The sequence below is a fragment of the Macrotis lagotis genome, chromosome 6 (assembly GCF_037893015.1).
Source record: "Macrotis lagotis isolate mMagLag1 chromosome 6, bilby.v1.9.chrom.fasta, whole genome shotgun sequence".
In the NCBI taxonomy this organism is placed as follows: Eukaryota; Metazoa; Chordata; class Mammalia; order Peramelemorphia; family Peramelidae; genus Macrotis; species Macrotis lagotis.
The window spans coordinates 25,122,751-25,146,908 of NC_133663.1; positions in this window are offsets into that span (position 1 = coordinate 25,122,751).

The following is a 24,158-nucleotide window of genomic DNA, read 5'->3' on the forward strand; positions in this document are numbered from 1 at the left end:
TTATAGAAATTTTCAAAGAATTAACATTAAATTCCCAGCTTACAGTTTAAAGAATCTTTTTTCTCATATTGTAAATTAAACTCTTTGATTATATATATGTATATATATATATATTTATATATTTCTCTGCATTTTTGTCCTTGACCTAGATTTGTCACTATTCTTTATTATTTTTAAAAATATTTTACAGTTGGAATAGTATGCTTTTAGATATTTGGATTGATTTGATTATTGTCCTTCATTCTTTTTTGATTGTTGTTGTTTGTTTTTTTGCAAGGCAATGGGGTCAAGTGACTTACCAAAGAGCACACAGCTAAGTAGTTATTAAATGTCTGAGGTCACATTTGAACTAAGGTCCTCCTGACTCCAGGGCCGGTTCTCTATCCACCATGCCACCTGTCCCTGACTAGATCAATTTTGCTTGCAAAACATATTCTAGCTTTATGATACTCCCCCTCATTGTGGTCACTCTAGAAAAATGTATTTTCAGCTTTAACTTTGGTAACCTGACCTATAAAAACCAGCCTTATTTCACTCAGACTTTCCAGGTGATGCAGGGGATAGAGCACTAACCTTGGAGTTAGGAGGACTGGAGTTCCAATTCAGCCTTAGACTTGTAATACCTGTGTGACCTTGGACAAGTCACTTAACCCTGATTGCTTCACATCCAGGGTCATCTCCAGTCATCTTGATTCATATCTGGCCACTGGACCCAGATTTTCTGGATGAGAAAGTGAGACTGGGGACTAAGAATAGCCCCCTCTCTCAAATTCAGTTCATTTGCATGTCTTGGCATCACCTCAATGATGGGCAAATGAAGGGCAAACATCATCATCATTTGGATGTAATATATACTGAGTTCTCTCACAACAAGAAGTTCATTGGGTTCCATGTTATTCATAAGAGTGTACACAATCTATGATAAGTGGAATCATCTTTACAAAAGATGATTATGAATTTTTCGTGTTTCAACTACAGGCTGGAAATGCCATCTGCCACAATAATTGGATCAGGGTTAGGTGAAAGAGATACTTTTTAGAACAACTTTTCTAGCCCCATTCTCATGCCCATAGTGGAGAAGTTTGCTTAGATATCTAGGGGCTTGCTAAATTCTGCACCTTTAAGTATATTGATAGGATGATTTTTTGGTTTAAGACTGCCCAGGTCAAAGGTTGGAATGATCACAGCTAGTTTATCTACATCTGCTGCTTCATCATTTCCCTGTTATCATAGTTCTTTAAGGTAGGTTAAAATGATAAAATGGTGTGAGCTTAATGTCTTTTGATTCACATATAAATTGAATTTAATGAGGCAGAGTTGCGTGAAGAAGTCTCTTCCATACACATCAAAGTTCAGTTGTAGGTCAGAGTCAAGACTACTAGTGATGGCATAGGATACAGAAGATGACCTTGTCATCTTCAATGTCTAAGCAAGTTCTAAGGGGCTGCTCCAGTCACCTTCATGGCCACTGGAAAAAAAAAATTGTTCTCATTTACCCTTTTGCAAGGTGAGGTCTTCACATGTTTGTGGTAGACCCTAACTAATTCATCAAAGATCTTGAGACGCCCCCTCAGATACCTTTAATTTGGTTTAGTTCATGGGCCAAATTACTTACCAGGATTTGACTATTGCATATGTTTAAGTTTCTCCTCAGCCAAGTGAGAATCTCTTTTATACAGAAAAAAGAAATTATATGATTCTTTATTGATTATATAATTCTTTTACATGTCCTCAATTATATTTTTTCACAACTCTATCAACTCACTGAAGAGCTCCCTATGCAGCCCCATTAGATTTATACTTCTCTCTCTCTCTCTCTCTCTCTCTCTCTCTCTCTCTCTCTCTCTCTCTCTCTCTCCCCTCCTAGACTCCAATTCTCCTTTTATTCCAATTGTATAGACTTCTTCTTTCTTATATAAGCATTATAATCAGGATATTAATTTTTATTACTTATTGAAAAAGTCATCTATTAGAAAGATGAATCAAGAAGTTATGATTTGTTCTATTTTAGGAGAGATAGAGGCAGAGTAACAATAGAGAGAGACAGGGAGAAACTGAGGAGAGTCAGAAAGAAGCAAAGATATATAGAATAACAGAGAATGAAAGACAGTGTTGCCATATATATATATATATATGTATGTATTTGAAAACCCCAATCAATTCTGTATGCTACCTATATTGGTTTTATGATCAGTAACCAAAATTTATCATGTATTTCTTCCATCAATAATCAAAGTTCTAATTTATTTATCCTTCCTTTGGTCTGTGTTTACATCTGTTTCACCAAACTTTTGTCTCTCACATTTATAGATTTCTGTGAAAGGGAAGATCTTCCTATGGAATATTATTTCTCTCCTTCCATTGTGCAATTGCATCCTCTTAGCAAGGTTAACCTTCTTTTAAAAATTGCTTGGTTTTGTTGAAGGAGGAATATGTAGACAATTTTTTAAATATTAAGAAAATATTATTTGTACCTGTCTATAGTTTTTGAGGGCTTATGTAAATTCCCTCCTGTTAGGAGCAAATTTACCTCATCCCTTTATATCTCCTCCAGCTTCCTGTCACTCAGTCTTCTAAAGTGGGTACCTGATCGTAGTCACAAAATTGTGTGGGGTTCCCATTTACCTGCTTTTCCCTGATGTCCCTGAACAGGAGGTGGGCAAGTCTATAAATTTTTGTCCTACACACTACTAGAAGCTGGAGCCACTCACTCCAGTATGAACCCAGTCACTCATTCCCTTCAGCCAATCTTGCCTAGACGTTTGTTTTTCTGTTTGTCCTCAAATAACTTACTGTCTCTTAGGGGAAAAAAAGTTTAATCTGTGAACTTTTCTAGGCTTTTGAAATAAAAAAAAAATCCTGAGCTTTCATACCTCCAGGGCTAGCTGTAAGTTTTTCATTTTCAAGAACCCTGATCTTTTTGATGCACCAACAATTTTCCCATCATCAGTATCATTTATGAGTCCCACCTCACATTTTTAATTTTCTCATACCGCATTCTGTGATTTAATACCAGTGGCCTTCTTGCTTTATCTAACAGATATAACTATGAAATTGGGTCCTTAACCTTCATTCCTGGAACTCTTTCCCTCCTTATCTCCACATCCTGAATTCCCTAATTCCTTTCAAGTCTTACATAAAGTAATCCTTCATCAAATTGCTTTCTCAGTTGTTCATAATCTTAATGTCTTCCCTTTGAAATTATCTCCAATTTATTCTTTTTCTATTTTGTCAATTCATTGTGGTTTTCAAGTTGTTGGATCCTGGACTTCAAGGACTGAATTTGGACCTTTTTTCCTGTCCCCAAAATTTAGCATAATATCTAGTTTATCGTATATATACATAAGAAATATCTATTGATTGAATTTGAAACATCTTAGGCATATTACCAAATCACACTTTATTTAAAATTTGACCTGCCTAAAGCATTATTCATCTCTCACAGAAATATAGGTGTAAAAAAAATTGAAGAGAAAGAAATAAACATTTATAAAGGGCCTACAATGTGCTGGGTATTGTGATAAACACATTAAAAATAAACATTACTTCACTTGATCCTCATAACAAATGTATTAGATACCATATCTCCCCATATATAAGAACATCTTAATTTTTCAATCTGAAACTTGAAAAATATGCCTTAAAGTTATTGAATTCAAGTTTTATTCATCATGAAACTCAAGGACCTTCTGCTCATAGCTTTCAGGCATCTTTTGAGCAAGTCTGGGACATGGACTCATGCTTAGTCCATTCTGCTTTATGTATCTGTAGCAGTAATTGTGTCCTGTTTTGTAAGTATTAACATCTTTTTCATCAGCAAATTTTCTGGCCTCATACTGAAACATTTTTGTAGACACAGGAATGGCCCTCTGCTCTTCAATCCATCTCTTCAATTCCTTCTCTCACTCAAGCCATTTGACTGACTTGCCTCTCATGGCCTGCTTCTGCTCTGGCATTTTCAATTGAATTTCTTCTGTAGCCAGTCTTGGATTTTTTCCCCAGGTGGAGTAGGACCAAACTGACATTCAGCAGTGGGATTTCCATTCACTTTTACAAACTGGATCACTTTGAACCTGAATTCAGCACTAGCATTTCTGAGCCACTTCTGGGAAGAACGTGGAAAAATGTAACCTAATATACTAGTAGCTAATGCGAAATAATGAACACAAAGACAAGAAGTAAAATAAAGAGGGAAATGCAAGTAAAAAAAATCTGCAACCACTGCATAAGATGCTCCCAGTTTTTAGACCCCAACTTTTTCAAAAAAGGGTACATCTTATACATGGGAAAATATGGTGCATATTATTTTTATACTAATTCTAAAGTTGAGGAAACTAAGACCAACAGAATAGTTGCAAGTCCAGGGTCACATAACTATTGCTGTCTGAGGCCAAACTTGAACTAAGATTTGCCAGATTCTTGGCCCAACACTCAATTCACTGCAACACCAACCACCCCTTGAAAGGTATGTTTATTAGCTCTCAACCTTTTCTCGCTTTTCACAGGAGAAGATTAAGCCCTGAGGAGCTGATGATGGCTCCAAGTCAGAGAGAAAATAGATAGGCCCTCTGACTCCAAATTCCAACCTCTTTCAACCTGTGCTAAATAGCAATTATGAGTGATTTGCATATTTACAACCTCTTCAAGTAAATGTCCCTTGCAGGGAAATGTTTCACTCAGTTTTCCTCTTGGGAATGCAAACATAAGCTTAGACAGCTGTGTATGAGCTCATTTCCCATGAAGCCTTGGTTGTACACAAATATCCCTACTTAACACTTCCCCTCTATTTCATTTAAAAACATGATCCTCATCGAAATTTTTAAAGGAACTTAAATTTCAGACTTTTTTTAATGCCATGTGCTCAATTTGGTCTAGAATCTTAAATATTTTAATTACATGTGGTACACAAATTCACCCAGAATGCCATCAGAAGACATAAGTTGAACTTTCTAAAGAAGAAACTTACTCAGAAATTTGATTGCCACCATCCAGTCTTTAGTTAAGGTCTCTCACAGCATATTTGCCAAATGTAAATTTCTAATTTTGAACTGAATTTGATCAAAAGACACATTCTTACCTTTAGCCTCCAGAAATACCATCAACTTAGGTAGTTACTATAATGTTCTGAGTAGAAAGGATACTGATTATAAAGTTTACTAACAAATTACAGAATTCTTTTTTTGTTTGTTGTTATTTTTAGTTTTGTAAGGTAAATGGGGCAAAGTAGCTTGCCCAAGGCCACACAGCTAGGGAATTATTAAATGTCTGAGGTCGAATTTGAACTCAGGTACCTCCTGACTCCAAGGCTGGTGCTCTATCCACTGCACCACCTAGCCGCCCTAGATCACAGAATTTTTGTCAACGAAAGAGAAACATTGATGTTTTTTTCTTGTTTCTTTGTTTTAGCTAACAATTAAAATGGATTTGTGAGCAATGAAACACAATAGTGACCAAAGATTTTAAATTTTGGATCAACTAAAGATCAAAGAAAATTACATAGTTGGTGAAAACCGTTTGTGATTGTTTTATCAGTGAAGGGAAATGGTATTAAGATTCATTTTAGAATGGATTTTGAGTGAGAAAGGAGGCAGGTTGGCCTGGTAGCCAGAGTCTGGGATAATATTTGAATAGAACATGCCCTCTGTTCTGACATCAAGAGAGTTAAAGAGAAGACTTCTAAATTGCTGGGCAAACTTACTAGAGAGTAACTAGGTGGCACTGTAGACTGAAGTTAGAAAGATTTCAGGTCAATTCAGTCTGAAACATTCACTGGTTGTACGACCCTGACAAGTCATGTAATTTGTCTGACTCAACTTTTCTTCAATTATAAAATGGGGAAAATTATAGCATCTACCTTCCAAGGACTTTGTTAGGATCAAATGAGATAATTTTGTAAAGTGATTAACAAAGTACCTTATGGTGATTATGGAATTCTTGTTCCTTTCTCCACCCTCCTCTATGTAGTATTTATTAGAGAATGTGCACAGCAATCAAAGAGAATAAAAGGCAATGGAAAATTAGAATCTCTACACAAAAAGTTTGGACATCAAAGAAATCATGTTCTAGTATTAAATTATTTGAACTATAAGAACATGATATTTGAAATTATGTACTGCTTTAGGAATGACTTCAGTGATTGTCTCATCGTTACTCTTTGCCATAAACTGCTGCTGTATTTTGGGAAATTTTCTTTGATATATCTTGAAAGTATGCACTATGTTTCTTGACTAGGGAACTAATTCTTGGACTTTTGAGCTTTGTCCCCAGATCAGTTTTGGATATGTAAATAAATGTTTTTGACTGTTTGGAAATATGTTATTATTTCAAGTTCACCATAAATCTTACCTGCTTTCTCTTCTATTACTTCTATGTATATTTTTTGTATATTCATGTATGACTTAAATTATTTTATTATAACTGCAATTTCAATTTAATAATTCAATCCAATGAAAAGAAGAAAAAAATGAAGTTTTTTTTTTTTCTAAAAGACTTGCAAAATATCTCCAGTCCTGTGTAGAGGGCAAAATATTGGGGGGGAGCTATATATAAAAAGAAAACAAAGAAAGACATTCAGATTGTGAAGAAATGTTAAAAAGCCTAAGGGGAACTGGAAAAATAGTTAAGAGCAGCAGTGTGTACTGATATTTTAGCTATAATAGGCTATTCATGGTCTCTGACCTCAAGTAACTCACACTTTTGGCTGAGAAGTAAATGGAGAAATAAGGAGATCTTTGAAAAGGAAGACTGAGATAGTTTATACTCAGTTTTGTAGTAATGCTTAGTGGAGAACCATACATAAACTATATGGCCATAGTTACAAGCTATTCTAAAAAGAGTAGAGACTAAAAAAATATAACTCATTTGATTTAAATTCTATGAAAATGGGATAAGGGTCAACTTTTCAATAGCATTCCTTCTGTGAACAGCAATTGCAACAGATTATTTGATCATGGAGACTTACATGGAAATATCAATAAACATCCATAAACAGATGAGTTTTGAAGATTATATCTTAATATACCCCAAAGTATTGCTGAAGAAAAATAAAACCTACAATATCAAGAATGAGTGTTCATGCATTTCTTATTTGAAGATATCTTGAAGAAAAATGCAATCCTTTCTGAGGTAGTTCATTCTATTCTGGGTTCATACAATTAACAAGTCATATTTTCCAGATATCAATTCGCCCTATTGCTATGCTCATCCATTGGCCCAACCTATGTCCTCTGAAATTCGCAAAACTTTCACAATGAGATTGAATTGGCATGTGCTACTACATGAAAATGGTGGATCACATTTTATGAATGCATTTTTGGAATATTTAAGACAGATATATATATATATATATATATATGGATATGGATATGGATATGGATATGGATATGGATATGGATATGGATATGGGGATCGGGATGGGGATGGGGATAGAGATGGAGATGGAGATGGAGATGGAGATGGAGATAGAGATAGATATAGCGTATAGATAATTTTATTCCTCAATATGTGTAACTGTTTCTTATATAAGATAAAAATGGATTTGTGTTATGGCTATCTAGGGCATCTTAATCAGCATTCACCATTAGGAGAGGAGTTGTATATGTTATGTTAGGCACTGTTCAAAAGGTCTTAATGATTGTTTTGATGTATTTACTAATACAAAAGTATTCAAATTATGTTTTGCTCTCAACTGGGCAGTGGTTGCACTGGTTGAGTTAGTCTGTCCTCCCTGTTCATGACAGATTCAATTTATTTTCTGAGGGAAGAAGAAATCAGTTGTATAACATATCATAGATCACAAAAGTGATCAACCTTGGTCCTGGTAGATACCTAGATATTGTGGAAGGAATAATGAAAGACTACTTTTGCAATGAAGGAGGCCGAACACTAATTGAACAGATAGCTAAACCAAAAGAAGTCAGTAGCATCAAAGCCATGCACTAGATACTGAGGATATTAACAAATTTTGATAAAACATAGTCTTTTCCCTTATGGAAATTGTAGTCTAAAGTGGGGGGGGAGAATAAGACTTTCAACAGATTCTTAAAATTATTTCAGAGCAGAAATTGGCTGCATTCCATGAGTTTATCTAAGCTGAAAGGTATGAAAATATAAAATATTGTCCTTTGATGGATTTGATCAGAGGGAATGTGGCAATGGAAGGTAGATTGTAGCAAGTGAGATGGAAGGAAGAAGGAAGATTTTATAATGCTCATACAATCTCATCTTGTATAGTAAGAAGAGGCAAATTCATTTTGCCCAAATAAATTCAAGATGTCAAGGCCCATTCCAATTAAATAAATGGTATAATTATCCTGTGATCAATTCAAATTCAAACTGAAGGGTTTTTTAACTTAAAATTAACCAGAAAACCTCTATGTTAAAGAACTCAAATTGAATTGGATATGAAATTTCAATTTCATAGAAGATTCAAATCTGAAAAAAATCACTGTGTGGTAATACATAAAGCATTAAGTTGGTGACAAAAAAAACCAAATGCTTTAATAAAAGTTTCACTGAGAATATATGGGAAGAAAGAAAAAGAGTGAAAAAGAGAGAGAAAGGACAAAAGAAACAAAGAAGAAGAAAAGAAATAAAGAAAGAGATGAAAGAAGAAAGAAAGAGGAAGGAAATGACATAAGGGAGAAAGGCAAGCAGGCAAGCAGGCAGATAGGAAGGAAGGAAGGAAGGACTGAAGGGAATTGAAACAAAAATAAAAGGAAGAAAAGGAAGAAAGAAGAAAAGAGATAGTTGTTGCCTTCAAAGTCCTTATATTTATCTGTGATGTAGAGAGAAAAATGTAAAAAAATAATTTCAAGAAGAGAGTACTAATAAGAAACTGGGTAAGAAAATACCTCAGGAAGAAGGCTATATCTTATATTTACCTTTAAGGAAGCTATATATTGTATAATTAAAAGAGATGGAGTTAAGGAGGAAGTGAATTTGGGAAAGAGATAATCATATGTGTTGAATGTGTGTGGAATCTTGTTTATGAGAAATAACTAAAGGAACAGAGTCAAGACACTGGAATATAGGCAATAATAAAGCTAAACTCTCAGCATTTTCCTCCAAACAACTAACAAATAACACCTCAAATCAAATTTTAGAGTGGTAGAGAGATTGGGGTGAGACAATATTTTCAGCATGGGACAACTTAGGTAGTCAAGAGGGAATCTCTGTTACACTGGGGTGGATTCTATCCAGAGTGCATCCAAGCAATAGTAGGTTTAGACCTTCACAGCAGAAATAGCTGTCATTCTTCATTAAACAACTCCAATATGAGTTTGAAATGCAAATAAGGAAAGGACCCAAATCAATGAGATCAAGAACTATTCCTGAAAAAGTATTCAGGTACATAAATAAATTACCCCCTCCCAAATACACTCAATAATGACTGAAAAATAATATACAATCACTCGTAATGAAAGATATAAAAGTACCATAAAGTATTACCAAGCATATTAAAAGATTATAAAACTCATTGTCATAAATGTTAGGGGAACAGCACAAGTGTTCTAATTTGATGCAAGTGGATCTGTAAATTCACCCATGGCTTGTCTTAGAACAGGTGAGGAAAATAGTGTCGAATTCTACAAGAAAAGTTACCAATTATATCATACGAAAGTTGCTCAATTTAAGAGATTTAATTGACCCCAGACTATTTTCATTGGAAATACATCCCAATTTAGGTCTCAGTTTGTAAGAAAAGACCCTCAACTTTAAAATTATTTTTAGTATAATTATTTGCAAAAACACCTGGAAACCAAATATTTGTTAAACAATTTAAGAATGCTATACAATTTTACTTTATGAACAAAAAGCAATTCTATGCTACAAGGAGGAAAATGAATATGAAGGATCCAGAGAAATATGGGAATATGGATTTGAGAAGGCATTGATTTTAAAATAACAGAGCAAAGAAATTCAGATACAAGCAAGAAAAGAAAACAAGCCAAACACTCCTGTATAATACAAGGCTCAATGCTATACTATGGAAAGGGATTTTTTTTTAAAGATTTTATTTGAGTTTTACAATTTTTTTCCCAACCTTACTTCCCTCTGCCCCCCACCCCCCATGGAAAGCAATCTGTCAGTCTTTATTTTGTTTCCATGCTGTACATTGATCCAAATTGAGTGCGATGAGAGAGAAATCACATCCTTAAGGAAGAAAGAAAAAGTATAAGAGATAACAGGATCAGACAATGAGATATCTGTTTTGTTTCTAAATTAAAGGGAATAGTCCATGAACTTTGTTCAAACTTCATGGTTCTTTATCTGGATACAGATGGGATTCTCCATTGCAGACAGCCCCAAATTGTCCCTGGTTATTGCACTGATGTAACAATCAAGTCCATCAAGATTGAACATCACTCACGTGTAGCTGTTAGGGTGTACAGTGTTTTTCTGGTTCTGCTCATCTCACTCAGCATCAGTTCATGCAAATCCCTCCAGACTTCCCTGAATTCCCGTCCCATCCCTCCTGGTTTCTAATAGAACAATAGTGTTCCAGGATATACATGTACCATAGTTTGCTAATCCATTCCCCATTTGAAGGACATTTCTTTACCACCACAAATAGGGCTGCTATGAATATTTTTGCACGTGATGTTTTTACCCTTTATCATCATCTCTTCAGGGTATAGACCCAGTAGTGGTATTGCTGGGTCAAAGGGTATGCTCATTTTTGTTGCCCTTTGGACATAGTTCCAAATTTCTCTCCAGAAAGGTTGGATGAGTTCACAGCTCCGCCAACAGTGTAATAGTGTCCCAGATTTCTCACAACCCTTCCAGCAAGGATCATTATCCTTTCTGGTCATATTGGCCTGTCTGAGAGGTGTGAGATGGTACCTCAGAGAAGCTTTAATTTGCATTTCTCTAATAAGTAATGATTTAGAGTAATTTTTCATATGACTATGGATTGCTTTGATCCCCTCATCTGTAAATTGCCTTTGCATATCTTTTGACCATTTATCAATTGGGAAATGACTTTTTTTTTAAATATGACTCAGTTCTCTGGATATTTTAGAAATGAGTCCATTGTCAGAATCATTAGTTGTAAAGATTGTTTCCCAATTTACTATATTTCTTTTGATGTTGGTTACAGTGGTTTTATCTGTGCAAAAGCTCTTTAATTTAATGTAATTGAAATCATCTAGTTTGTTTTTAGTGATGTTCTCCATCTCTTCCTTAGTCATAAACTGCTTCCCCTTCCATAGTTCTGACAGGTAAACTAGTCCTTGATCTTCTAATTTGCTTATAGTATTTTTTTATGTCTAAATCCTGTAACCATTTAGATCTCATCTTGGTGAAGGGTGTGAGGTGTTGGTCTAATCTAAGTTTCTTCCATATTTAACTTCCAATTTTCCCAACAGTTTTTATCAAAGAGAGAGTTTTTATCCCAATAGCTGGACTCTTTAGGTTTATTAAACAGCAGATTACTATAATCATTTCCTGCTGTTGCTCCTAGTCTATTCCACTGGTCTACCACTCTAGAAAATGTTTTTCCATTAATGATCACCATAGATAAAAAGAATAATTAGTCCTAGTAATAAGACCAGGGAGATATAATTCATAGAAAAATATTCTGAGAATTGTCTGTTGGGAAACTCTCTCTCTCTCTCTCTCTCTCTCTCTCTCTCTCTCTCTTTCCAATTTATCCTCCAGATCAATTAGCCTAGAAATGTTTTCAAAAAGAGAAGTAAGGTTTCTTTGGTATGACTTCTGCTACATCAATGTGAAAGATTTTGTCTCATACCTGGATCTTTTTTTCTGGTTTCCCAAACATCTTTCATATTATGTCCTATAATTAGACTCAAAATTGAGTCAAACATGCATACTCTCCTGTCTTATTTTGTTTGCCAATTTATCATTATTTTTTCCAATTAATGTAACATTCTTCCTTTTGCAAGTTTTTGAATGCCATAATTTTCTACCACCCTCTCTACCCTCCCTTGTCTACCCCCCCCCAGCCATGACAGTGAACAAGCTGATATAGTTTGCACATATATGGTGCAATGGATAGAGAATTGACCTTGGGGTCAGGAAGACAGGAGTTTGAATCGAGCCTCAGATACTTGACACTTTCTAGCTTGGGCAAGTTACCTAACCTTGATTGTCTCACATCCAGGGTCATGTCTAGCCGTCCTGATTCATATCTGGCCACTAGTCTACAATGACTCTGGAGGACTGATGACTAGGCATAGCACCACCTCACTCAAATCCAACTCATGTGCTTTTCATGATATCACCTCTCTCATGCCATGGTCCTCTTTGAGAATGAAGGACAAGCATCATCATCATTCTCATCATTTCCAAATTAGGCATGGTGTGAAAGAAGAAGTAGAACTAAGTGGGGGGAGGGGAGATCATGACAGAAAGAAAAAAAAATAAAAGAAGTTTTAAAACGTGAACATAGCCTGCTTTGCTCTGCATTGACCCCATATTTTTTTCTCTTGATGTGGATGGCATTTCCTCGACAAGTCTGCTAGGATTGTCCTTGATCACTTGGGGAACTTTATCCATAATAACTGATGGTGTCACGGTGTTGCTATTAATGTACAATGCTCCCCTGTTCTACTCAAGTATCAGTTGAAGCAAGTAGTTTCTACAATTCTTTTACTCATTATTTTTGTTCTCCTTTTTGTTGCAAGACAATGGAGTTAAATGGCTTGCCCAAGGTCACACAGCTAAGTAATTATTAAGTGACTAAGCTCTGATATGAACTCAGGTCCTCCTAATTCCAGGGCTGGTGCTGCATCCATTGTGCCACTTAGCTGCCTCCTCACTCATTATTTTTCACAGAAGCACTAGCTGGGAAAATTGTTTCTCAGATTTCGATATTTCTTTTAAACTTACTTGCATGGGTTCTATTTGGGGAAAAAACCAAAACCTTTTTTCGTCCCCCCCTCCATCCTTTCTTCCTGAGCCGTGCTATGGCTAAGAGTCTCTTATTGGCTTTCCAACTCTCCTGCCTCTGCTGGGCTTTCACCCCCATGAGACAGACCTTTACTGAAATTTCTCTATGATATCTCAAGTTGAGGACTTGTTTCATTGTTGTGTAGGTTCTGTAGCTTCTGTGTAGAACCTTTATTTTGGTTAGGGAAAAGATTGAAGAGCTTCCTAGCATTCTGCCAGCATCTGGGCCCCACCCCGAAAGTTAGGTACTTTCTCAAGGGCAACCATTGCATCCTCTTATTAATACTTAGGCTTCCGAAAGAACTCACACTACGAAAATCACCAGGAATCTCATAGCCCAAATCCAGAATTTGAAGACCCAAATAAAAAAAAAATCAGTATAATCCTTTACAAAAAATCAGAACTATTTTTGTTCTTACTTTATAGGGCTTCTCTCCTGATTTCCACATCCTTTCAACAAACTCATCAATATTATGTGGTAGATATTTCAATAACTAAGGGAATAGATCTACAGCTGAGAGTTTCAAATACCTTTATTATCATTCTATGACTTATAGATGATAAGATAAAGATCAGAGAAGTTGTGTAACTTGCTTAAGGTTTACAAAGGTGATGATAAAGTCGATATTTCAATCAGATACTCTGGCCTTATGAATAAATTTATCATAAATAAAATATCTCCACTCTCATTGAGCTGATTAATTAATAGGCAGCTAATATAGATGGAAATATCTAAAATAAAATGTGTTGATAAAAAATCTTAAGTTTGTGAAACACTTTGGTATAGCAGTACAAAAAGCACTGGTTCCACACTTAAGTATGTCTTGGGTGAATACCTCCCTAGTGTTTAATTCTTTTTCTTTTATTCTGAAAAATGAATGATGGGATTGTGACATCTCTGAAGGACAATCCCACTCCAAAGCTATGATATGATCACTTTTTCACATGCAAAAAAACATGCAATTTCATTAGAGAAAACAAAAAAGCAAATCAAAGTATGATTTCACTACAGAAGGGTATTCCCCTGCCATCATGAGCTTATTAGCTCATCTACAATTCAGACATAATTTAGAAAGTTACTTTGATCAGAGTCTAACTGACTTTCACGTTTTCACACAATCAACCCTTCAGAGACAGTATGTGAAACCATCTCTTCCTGACTTTAAGGATGGTTTTCTATTTGCTAGGACGTGTTTTATCTAATCAATATAAACAGATAAAACTGAAGGTCTATAGGAGATCTGAGGGGAGCAGGTCACTTCCTTATTGGTTGGAGTTCAGGGAGATTTCATTGAGAAGATGACATTTCAATTGACTTCCTAAGATGGGTGGAAATCCAGTGGATCATAAAGGAGGGGAAGGTGCCCTTGATTGAAGAAACTGTTATCACTGTTGTAACAAAGGGGATAGTTAGTTGGATTTGCAGTCTAAATTTGATTCCTGTGAGAGACATTCGACAACTGCTTTCTTGGACAAGTCACTTAATCTTTTCTAGCTTCAGTTTCTTCATCTGTGTATGCTGATAATAAAAGAACCAACCTTTCAGAATTGTTGTGAGGATAAAATATGTTATATATGAAAAGTTTCCCAAATCTTAAAGTATCTTATATATATATCTCATCTTATATAAAGGCCAAAGATTCCTAGTTGAACAACTGCAGGTATTGGATTGTCTAAGGAAAAGAGATTGAAAGACTAATGAGAAGAGCATTTGAAGCAAAAATCAAACAAACCTAGAAGGATTCCATTCTCCCGTCCAACCTCCCTCATGGATCTCCATGGTTCTTCAGATTTGGGGGATAGCTAAGAAGAGACATCGCTCTGCTAACTGGGCCCATGTTTTCTGTTATCTTTTCCCTGTTGCCTCGTTGTGTCTGTTTGAACATGCCTTAGGGAAATATAGAAATTCTTGGAGAACAGAGATGAACATCCCACAAATAAGCAGAAATTGAACTTCAGCCAAATCTTTATTAACTAGAGAATAAGGGAACTTGTCGGTAGTTCTCATATAGCGACATTCCAATTATTTTTCTCCTGGTCCAGCTTGTAGTTCAACTGGAATTCAACTTCTTCAGGTAGCCTTCCTCCACTGACCTGCTTAGCACCTCTGGTCACTTATCTATTTGTTTGTACTACATTTGTTTGTCCTTTCATTTTTCCTTTAAAATGATCCTCATTGAATGCTCTGGGTTTTTTGTTTTGTTTTATTTGTTTGTTTTTCCTTGCACATAGATTTTGACTTCTATTTTCCCATTTTGCTACCAGCATCCTTAAGGCAGGAATTTCATTTCACTTTCTTTGATGGTGTCCTCAATGGCCTTGGTCTCCTGCTCAATTTAAAGAAACAAGTAAATATTGTTTAACTACCTAGGAATATATATATATATATATATATATATATATATATATATATATATATATATCAGCATATGTACTGCACTCCTAGTGAGATATTCAGAATGAAAATCCTCTTCTTTTCATCTTCTCTCTGTTTCATCATCACTCAACACTTCACAGAATTTAGAGTATTCCAGGTGGGGGCTTGAGCATGTATGTCAATGATACAGTGCAGGTTCCTGTGATTTGGGATTTCCTTAAATTTCGGCTATTCCAATCCTTTCTTAGTTCCACTTGGAAGCAATTTGCCCCATTCTGTTATTTCTCTCTGATCAAGGTATTTTTCCTCAGGGTTAATAAAAAAACAGCTCCCCACCCCATGCTCATTCCCCTTTCCACTTTCACATTAGGATACCTAGCAAGACATGTTTTAGAAGTATGCCATTGCTGCCCTCTCCCTTAGTCCCTGGAGTAACCAGACATCAATCTAACTATATGTATCATGCTCGCAATGCAGACGTACCTCAGCTCAGTGAATTGACAAGAATTACTTTTATTATAGGAACTTATTTGATCTGAAGGTATTAATTTTATGACCCACAAAAGAAGTGTTTTAGAAGCTTTCCAAAACCTTTAAAAGTTTCTTGGATTCAATATAGGATACTTTCAGTTAGTATCATGCTTTGATAGTCTAGAATTTATTCTATTTGGCAAGGCAATGGATTAATTGACTTGCCCAAGGTCATGCAGCTATGCAATTATTAAATATCTGATACCAAATTTGAACTCAGGTCCTCCTGACTCTAGGGCCAGTGCTCTATCCACTGTTCCACCTAGCTTCCTCAGGAATTATTCTTAAAAGCTTTATTTGTAAGTTATATACATATATTTTAACACAGCATAATATATCACATTATATATTTAGCTTACATTTTAAATATATATTTGTATATATTTTGTACTATACATAATGATGTAGAATATAAAATGTTAAATATAATATATAATGATATTTGCTATATGCATATCATCGCTTCTAGGGCATATTTTACATATTTTTTGAAAAAAATATCTTTTTTATGTACTCTGTGTCTAAAGAAACACAAGGGACATTAATAAAGGATTCAAAATCCAAAACAAATTACTAAATAAATTCTACTCCCAATAAAGAGACCTTGGAAGAATTATTTCCCTTGCAATGATAAACTTTTAGATTAGACTTGTTTGTAAAATACTTGAAGATTTTCCTTTTCCATGTGTTTTTTTTTATCATGTTGATTGATTAATTAAAATTAGGCTATTTTTTTTTGCAAGGCAATGGAGTTAATTGACTTGCCCAAGGTCACATGGTTAAGTAACTATTAGGTATATGTGACCAGGTCCTTCTGATACCAGGACTTGTGTTTTATCTACTGTACCACCTAGCTGCCCTAATTTAGACTCTTATGAGACCCATTAAGCTTCTGCTCTGTTGTATCTTTTCACCTACCACTTAGTGTAATACAGGGTCAATGTATAAGATAAAGAATTTCAAAGTATAGCATTTTTGTTGCTCTTGTCTCACTTTCTTTACTTAAGTTTAGTCAATGTCATGGACTTATAACCCAATGGAACTTCTCTGAAATCTTCAAGGTTAGGAGACAACATAGAACCTTGGAAAGGGGCTACATCCACAGTCTATGGATTTAATCTTGCATAAAACAACATTTGGGAATTTGCCTTAATTCTCCAGGAATCAGTTTCTTCAGTTGTAAAATGGTGGGGGAAGGAGTTGACTAGATGATTTATACTCTGGATCTGTGGTACTATGCCATCTTCTAACCTTCTCCTCTTCCCATTATGATCATCCTTCCTCTAAGATCTGAATTCAAATCCACACTCTGGAACTTTTTTGCTAGGTAAATCTGGGTCAGACACTTCACCTCTGTTTGCCTCAGTTTTCTCAACTGAAAAATGGGAATTTTTAATTGCAACTACATCTCAGGTATTATTTAAAAATTCACATTATGGGACCCATTATAGGTATTTATTGCCTCTCATTTGTCATTTTACTTTCACAGTGAAATTGCAATCGCTGAGAGAAGTACCCTTGAGTATCCAGGAGTTAGGATCCAGATTGTTTGTTACAACCAAACCAAAATCAATACCCTGAGAACTAAGAGCCATTTTGGAGAAATGACTTTTGGGACCCCAGACCAGTGGGAGTTTGCATCCAACAGGAATATGACATCTGAACAAGGTCTTTGGGGGATCAACATTATTTAAAATTGAGTTCAATATAATGATAATGCTCCCCAAAGGCCAAGGTAGGGTAAGGGAGAAGATGCCCTAACGGTTGAGGGAAATGTTGTTATGATTGTTTTAGTTATATATGTGAAGCAAAAATTTCTTTGCAAATGTCAAAAAGAATTGGAAAGGGCAAAGTCACTGGAGGGCTTGAACTTATGACAGTAAAGATTGAAACATCTTACAAACCTTAGATGGCACCGTAATATTCTGAGGCTTAATGTAGTTTGCTGGACCTGGTAAAGTAGGTCCAGAAAATGTTTGCTACACAAATCCAAGAGAGTTTGAGGAGAAAAGTTTTGGAAACAACCTTCATTAGAGATTCCATGAGAAGAAATATCTCTGGAGAGTGAAAGGAATAGTGCACCTTCTCTTTAATTTATGATCTTAGCTAGTTGCCTGGACACTGCCAAATGGTAGAATTTAACCAGAATCATAAAACTATTTATTTTTCCTGAGAAAAAGCTCAAACTTGGGTCTTCTTGACTTCAGAGTCTGCTCTGTAGCCACTAAGGCCATCTTGACTTAATATTAAAAAGTGCAAAAATAATTCTTATATTAAGCAGGCCTATTTGAAACTAGGGCATTATTTGAAGAGCCCTTTTTTCTTTATTCTAGAATCAATGAAAAGCAATTTTTCTGGTCGTCAAATGGTAAAGTATACACAAAAGACTTTGATTCCCCTTCCTCCATCACACTACATCTTAATCAAGAAAAAAATGCTTTTACCTATACACCACTAGGGCATTTTCATTTCAGTTTCTATATTGCATGAGACTAAAAATGATAAAAACTGCACTCATAACATTTTGAAAAATAAGGATCTTGTGGAAAATTTAAGAAATATTTTCACAAGGCAAGATGTCATTTAATTGTTCTAATCTATCATTACAAGTTTACAAAAAGTACAGTTGCAGGTCTAGTAGAAGCCAGGTGAATGTAATAGAATCAGAAATTTAAGATGGACATAGGAATGTTCTAATTTCATCCAGGTCCTGACCACAGTTCTGTAAATCTGGGAATTATTTTGGTAACCCTATTAAGATAAACCTTCTTACGCAGATGGTAAATGATCAGGACCCATAAAGAAAATGAAGATATTTTGTATGTATTTTCTTTTCTTTTTTGGGAGAGTATGCTTGGCATCATTGCTTATTTTAAACATGCCACCTATGAGTATTCTGAGCCAAAGGAGAATAGTCAATGGATTTTAATGCTTTTATAATAAAGGTATTTCATAAATCTGTTTAAAACTTTGGCATTCATGTTCTTCCCTTGGGAAAAAAATGACTCGACAATTGTTATAGATAAACTGAAATTTAACATAATGAAAAGGAGTCTTCCTTGCCACGGTCTATTTAGAGTCTCAAAATGTATTTCATGCAGACTAATTATTTTATATAGTGAGATTCAGATAATAAGTGGATTATATCCTGGCTTTATAATATATATATACATATATGACATACATGCTATATTGAAATAGATGTTTTATTTGTAAGTCTAGTAGTAAATGAATCAGTCGATATTTATTAAATAGCTACTATATATCAGGTGCAAAATTATGTGCTGGGGTTATAACAGAAGACAAAAGAGAGAAGTTCAAGGAGTTTATAGTCTAATCACATTAGATGCTATATAAATGTTAGTTTATATATATATGATATGTAAATATTTTATATATGCTTATGTTTACATTATATAAACAAATATACTATGTACATTTATACATAGTATTATATGAGCATAAACATGTAAATTCTATTTATAATCAAATGGAGGTGTCTATATAAAATTTATATATGTAAATATATATACATATATATGTATATATATACATATATATGTAAATGTTATGAAAAAAAGAGAGGCAGGAGGATACTTAAGGCCAAATGTCAAAGTTAAGAGGGATATCATCAAGTGCCAAATGAAGAAATGATTACCCAGGTACCTTCCTTAAATGAAGGATCTGAAAGGTATTCTTCACTCTTTATCTACCACTGTCTCTAATCACATAGAGGGCAGTGAACGGGGATAGAGGGAAACTGAGGTAGTGGGAGTTCCAAGATTGACATTACCATGCAGGTTAATGAAGTTTCTGGAGACACTGAAGTTGTTGTGAAGAAAAATATTTTGTTAATGGAAAACAACAAAGAAACTTTCCACAGCCTTTTTTCCTTGCTTCCTTTCTTTTTCATACAACTCCCCTCCCTGTCCTCTCCCTTACAGCCATTAATAATATCAGTGTTTTAAGACGTATTCCCCACTGTATACTCCTCTCCATAGATATCTCTGCAATTTGGTAGGCTAATAATTAAATTTAAACTTTACCTTATTCGAGGTCCTCAATATCCCATAGATGTTTTATGCCTGTGAGACTTCTTGGAACAGATCCTACATTTCCCAGTTTTATTTCTGATTTGTGGATCTTCTTTTGATCTGTATGATCTATTTCCTGCTCTTTATTTGACAAGTTTCTATTGATCTTTAAAGTCCAGTTTTAGTTAGTCCTTCCAGATGCCTTAATTAGTCAACAGCAACCTTGCCATTCAGACGTCCTGTCTCTAATGCATTTGTCAGATTTTATATGCATTAGAGTCATCTGAATCTATCTCATCTCTCAACTCCATTGTGAGATTTATGATATAATTTGTAGTAATATGGTCAGAATTTGGAATCTTCCCCAAGTCACACCCCCCTAGGATTATTCTCTATGCACAATACTTCCTGAATTAATGTTTTTGGGGTTTTTTTGGACTGAATGCTTTGTCAAATCTGCTTTTCTTTTTTGGTCCAAACACTTTTGGTCAATTTAGAATCTCGGTGTTCATTTTCTTTGGGAACAGGGCCTGGGTGCAAGAAGGGCATGACTTCCTCTCCTTGCAACTGAAATACTCCAGATTTCTTTTCTCAATGAGATTTTGGCCCACACACTTTCTCGCCATACCTGATTCTTTGAATAGTGCATGTTCACTTAATAAAGTTTCTGAGAGGAATGTGAAGCACAATTTAGTCTAATTTGAAGAAATCGAGATCCAGAACAGGGAAGTGACCTTTCCTAAGAGCCATCTCCTTCTTTTTGATCTTATCATCAACCACTTTGTTATTTCATGGACTCTTCCTTCCTTTACTCTTCCACAATCTCATTCTGGAGTCATGATCAAAGAAACACAAGTCATTGATCCTAGGAGTATGTCCATTGAATTTTCTTTGATACCTGTTACCTTCCCTGAAACTTTTCTTAGCAAAGAGCCCTTAGTTTATCTACTCTTATGTACACTGTCCCTCCCTTGAGAGACATCTTTGAAGGGTTTATTTGAATCCCCATTTCTAAGCACATTGTTTCTAAAATTGTAAACTCTTAATAAATTATTTTTTTCCTTTTCAACCCAATAACTTTCCACTATTCCATGCTGCCTCATTTTGACTGAAAGGACACATTTTGACTTAGCTTTGTGCTGCAGTTAAAGGCAAAAGCTTCATCCAAATACAATTGTAATTTTACTGTTTTTAAGAATAGTAGGGTAATATCAATTGCCCACATACATGAAACTATGGAATAATAATTCCAAGGGAAAAAAGTTCTATCATTATTATCATCATCATTCTTTTCTTCATCAAAATTAGTATTCTTCCTCCTTATTCTAAAAAAAGCTTATAAACTGCTTATAATATGTGAGGTACCTGGTTGAGTTCTCAAGGTACTTGCATTCTAATTGAGCAGACAATTTATCAGCATGTGTGTGTATATACATATATATATACAATATGTATATATAATATATATATATTATATATATATTATATATATATATAAATACATGTAGGTATATATCAATTAGTATTTTAAAACTAGGGACAAGATAATGTTGATGGAAAAAACAAACCCAGGCTATAAACTGGAGGAACCAGAAAAGTCTTCATCATCTATGAAGAAAGGGACAAAAATAAACAGGAAATATGTGGAAATCCTGACCTAGAAGTGAACTTTGTTATTAGCTAGCAGATGGTGTGCTTCTATTATCCACAAAATAAGTAATGAACACAGTGCTGAGAGGGAAGGAGAAAGAGACCTTTCACCATTCTCCTTCTCAGCGAAAGAGTTCCTCTTGTATTATTAAAAATAAATATCACTTACTGCCATTATTAAAAGAAGCCACATATTGTCTCAAAGGCTTAAAGGATAATAACCCCTTGCCATTCCAGACTATGCATCATGAGAGGCAGCTTGATCTTTGGAAAGGCCCAAAGGAATGAAGTGAACTGAATTCTAATCCCAAATAAGTCATTAACTACTGAGAGGACCTGAGGCAAAGCCCTTTATTGCTCAGTACCTCAGTTTCTCTCAGATTACATTCTTTGTCTTGTTCCTTTATATCTTTTTGATGATTTTTAAAAATAATAAAAAACATATCCACATCACAGAATTGCCATGAGGAATAGTCCACTTGAATTTACATTTCTAAAAGTTTGAGGACTCACAATAGCTCATTAAAATCAATATAATTGTCTTTGTATTTCTGAATCTCAGTTTCCATAGTATGGAGTTATATAATTCTCTAGGCTTCTAGTATTTTAATACTCTTCAGATGCCCATGGAAGGGAAATTTGTTAGAGTCGCTTCACTTTTTCCCAGGGGCTCTGCAGAGTCTAAATAATTTATGGTAGTGGAAGATAGCAAAGGCTAGGTTTTCACTCATTCATATTGTAGTTAAGTGCTTTGTTTCTCTTCTACCTACACTACTATATGGACTATACTCTCACTAAGAGGTTGGGACCATCAAGGTACTGACCAACTTCTCAGCACTCCACAAAGCCTGCTTCAATCACCTTTATAATCACTGGAACAAATTGTTCTGCTAAGAGGAATCTTCACATACTTGGGGTAGGAACTACTTTAACTCATTAATGGGTTTGGGGACCCTCATTTGCCTTCAACCTAGTTTAGCCCATCTGCCTAGATGGTTTACCTTAGTATTGTCACTACATGTTTCAAATTTTTGGAGCCTCAGGAAGGGTTTGGATGATTCTCATACCAGGGGTACCAGTCCTCTTTGAACATCCCATCTAATTCCCTATACACACAAACACACACATATATGACATAAAAACATACATACATATATATATATATATATATATATATATACACACACTCTGCAATTCATACAGTAGAGATGGGAGGTGCATATCATATATATATATATAATGTGTGTGTGTGTGTGATATTTGCTGTTATATGCCATAGTAAAATAACAACATTAATATGAGAGGCAGCACTATATCACTATATAAAGAGAAGTTAAGAGAACTAACCCAGTTGCTGGAATAATGATAATGATAATGATGATGATGATGATGATGATAATAATAATAATAATGATGATGATGATGATGATGATGATGGCATTTTTTGTCCTTCATTCTTGAAGAATGATCATGACATCAGGCAGGTGATGCCATGGCAAGCACATGAATTGGATTTGAGTGAAGAGGTGCTATGCTAAGTCGCCAGATTCACTTTCTCCTCCAGTCATTTGGGTCCAGTGGCCAGATGTGGATCTGGACAAATGGAGATGGCCCTGGATGTGAGGCAATCAGGGTTAAACTAGTAAGTGTCTGAGCCTGGATTCGGACTCCTGTCCTCCTGATTCCAAGGCCAGTGCTTTATCCACTGAGCCATCTAATTGTCCTGAAACAACTGAGCTCAAGCTCTTCCTTAGACACTTACTGGCAAGGGGATTCTAGGCAAGTCACTTGCCCTGATGAAACTCTCCACAGCTATAAATTGTAGAGAATGTACTGACCTGCATTAGTAGCAGTCATTTGGGAATTCCTTATGCCAATATAATCACAAATCCTTTCTTTATTTTTCATAATTTACATGTATTTGAATATTTGGAAAGCACATTCCATTCAGTAGCTCTGTTGATCTTTACAACATCCTGGTTAAGGGATCATATACCCCATATAACATATGAGTAAATTGGGGACCAGAGAAGTCATATAGGTGGCATTATTAAAATCTATAAATTAAAAATAAAATCTAAAAATTAAAATCATTAAAAGAATTTTAAAGTACAAAAAAAGTAGATTTCTTCAAACAAAAACTGCAGAGTCATATGCAGTAGTTGTAGTAGAAAAAATTCTAGGTCAGGAATGGATGGAATTCTCTGACACCAAAGAGTCTTTCAAAGTTTTGAAGGGTTTTTTTTGTTTATTTGTTTTAATATTTCCTAGATACAGAATGTGCTCCGCCTATTGTATAATAATGGCCTGGGTGTGACTTTTTAAATGAGTCCCCTAGGGCCAAATTGGTGTTATGTGATTTATTTGAGATGAATAGGTAAATCCTTATACCTAACTTAGAAATTCTCAAGGCATGATTGTCTGCAGTATGACACAGTGGGGCCACAGACACCACTGGGATCTCTGGCGTTGTCATTTTGCTCCCCTAATGGGATTCTGTGTCTATCTATCCAACTATGGATTATTTTGACAGACTTGGGTTTCAACTTCATTTTTGATTTATCACAATGGTGCTCCAGTTGTAAAAGGACAAACTAGCATCTTTTCTCCATAGCGTGGAAGGAGCCAGATATATATTCCATCCAGTTTATAGT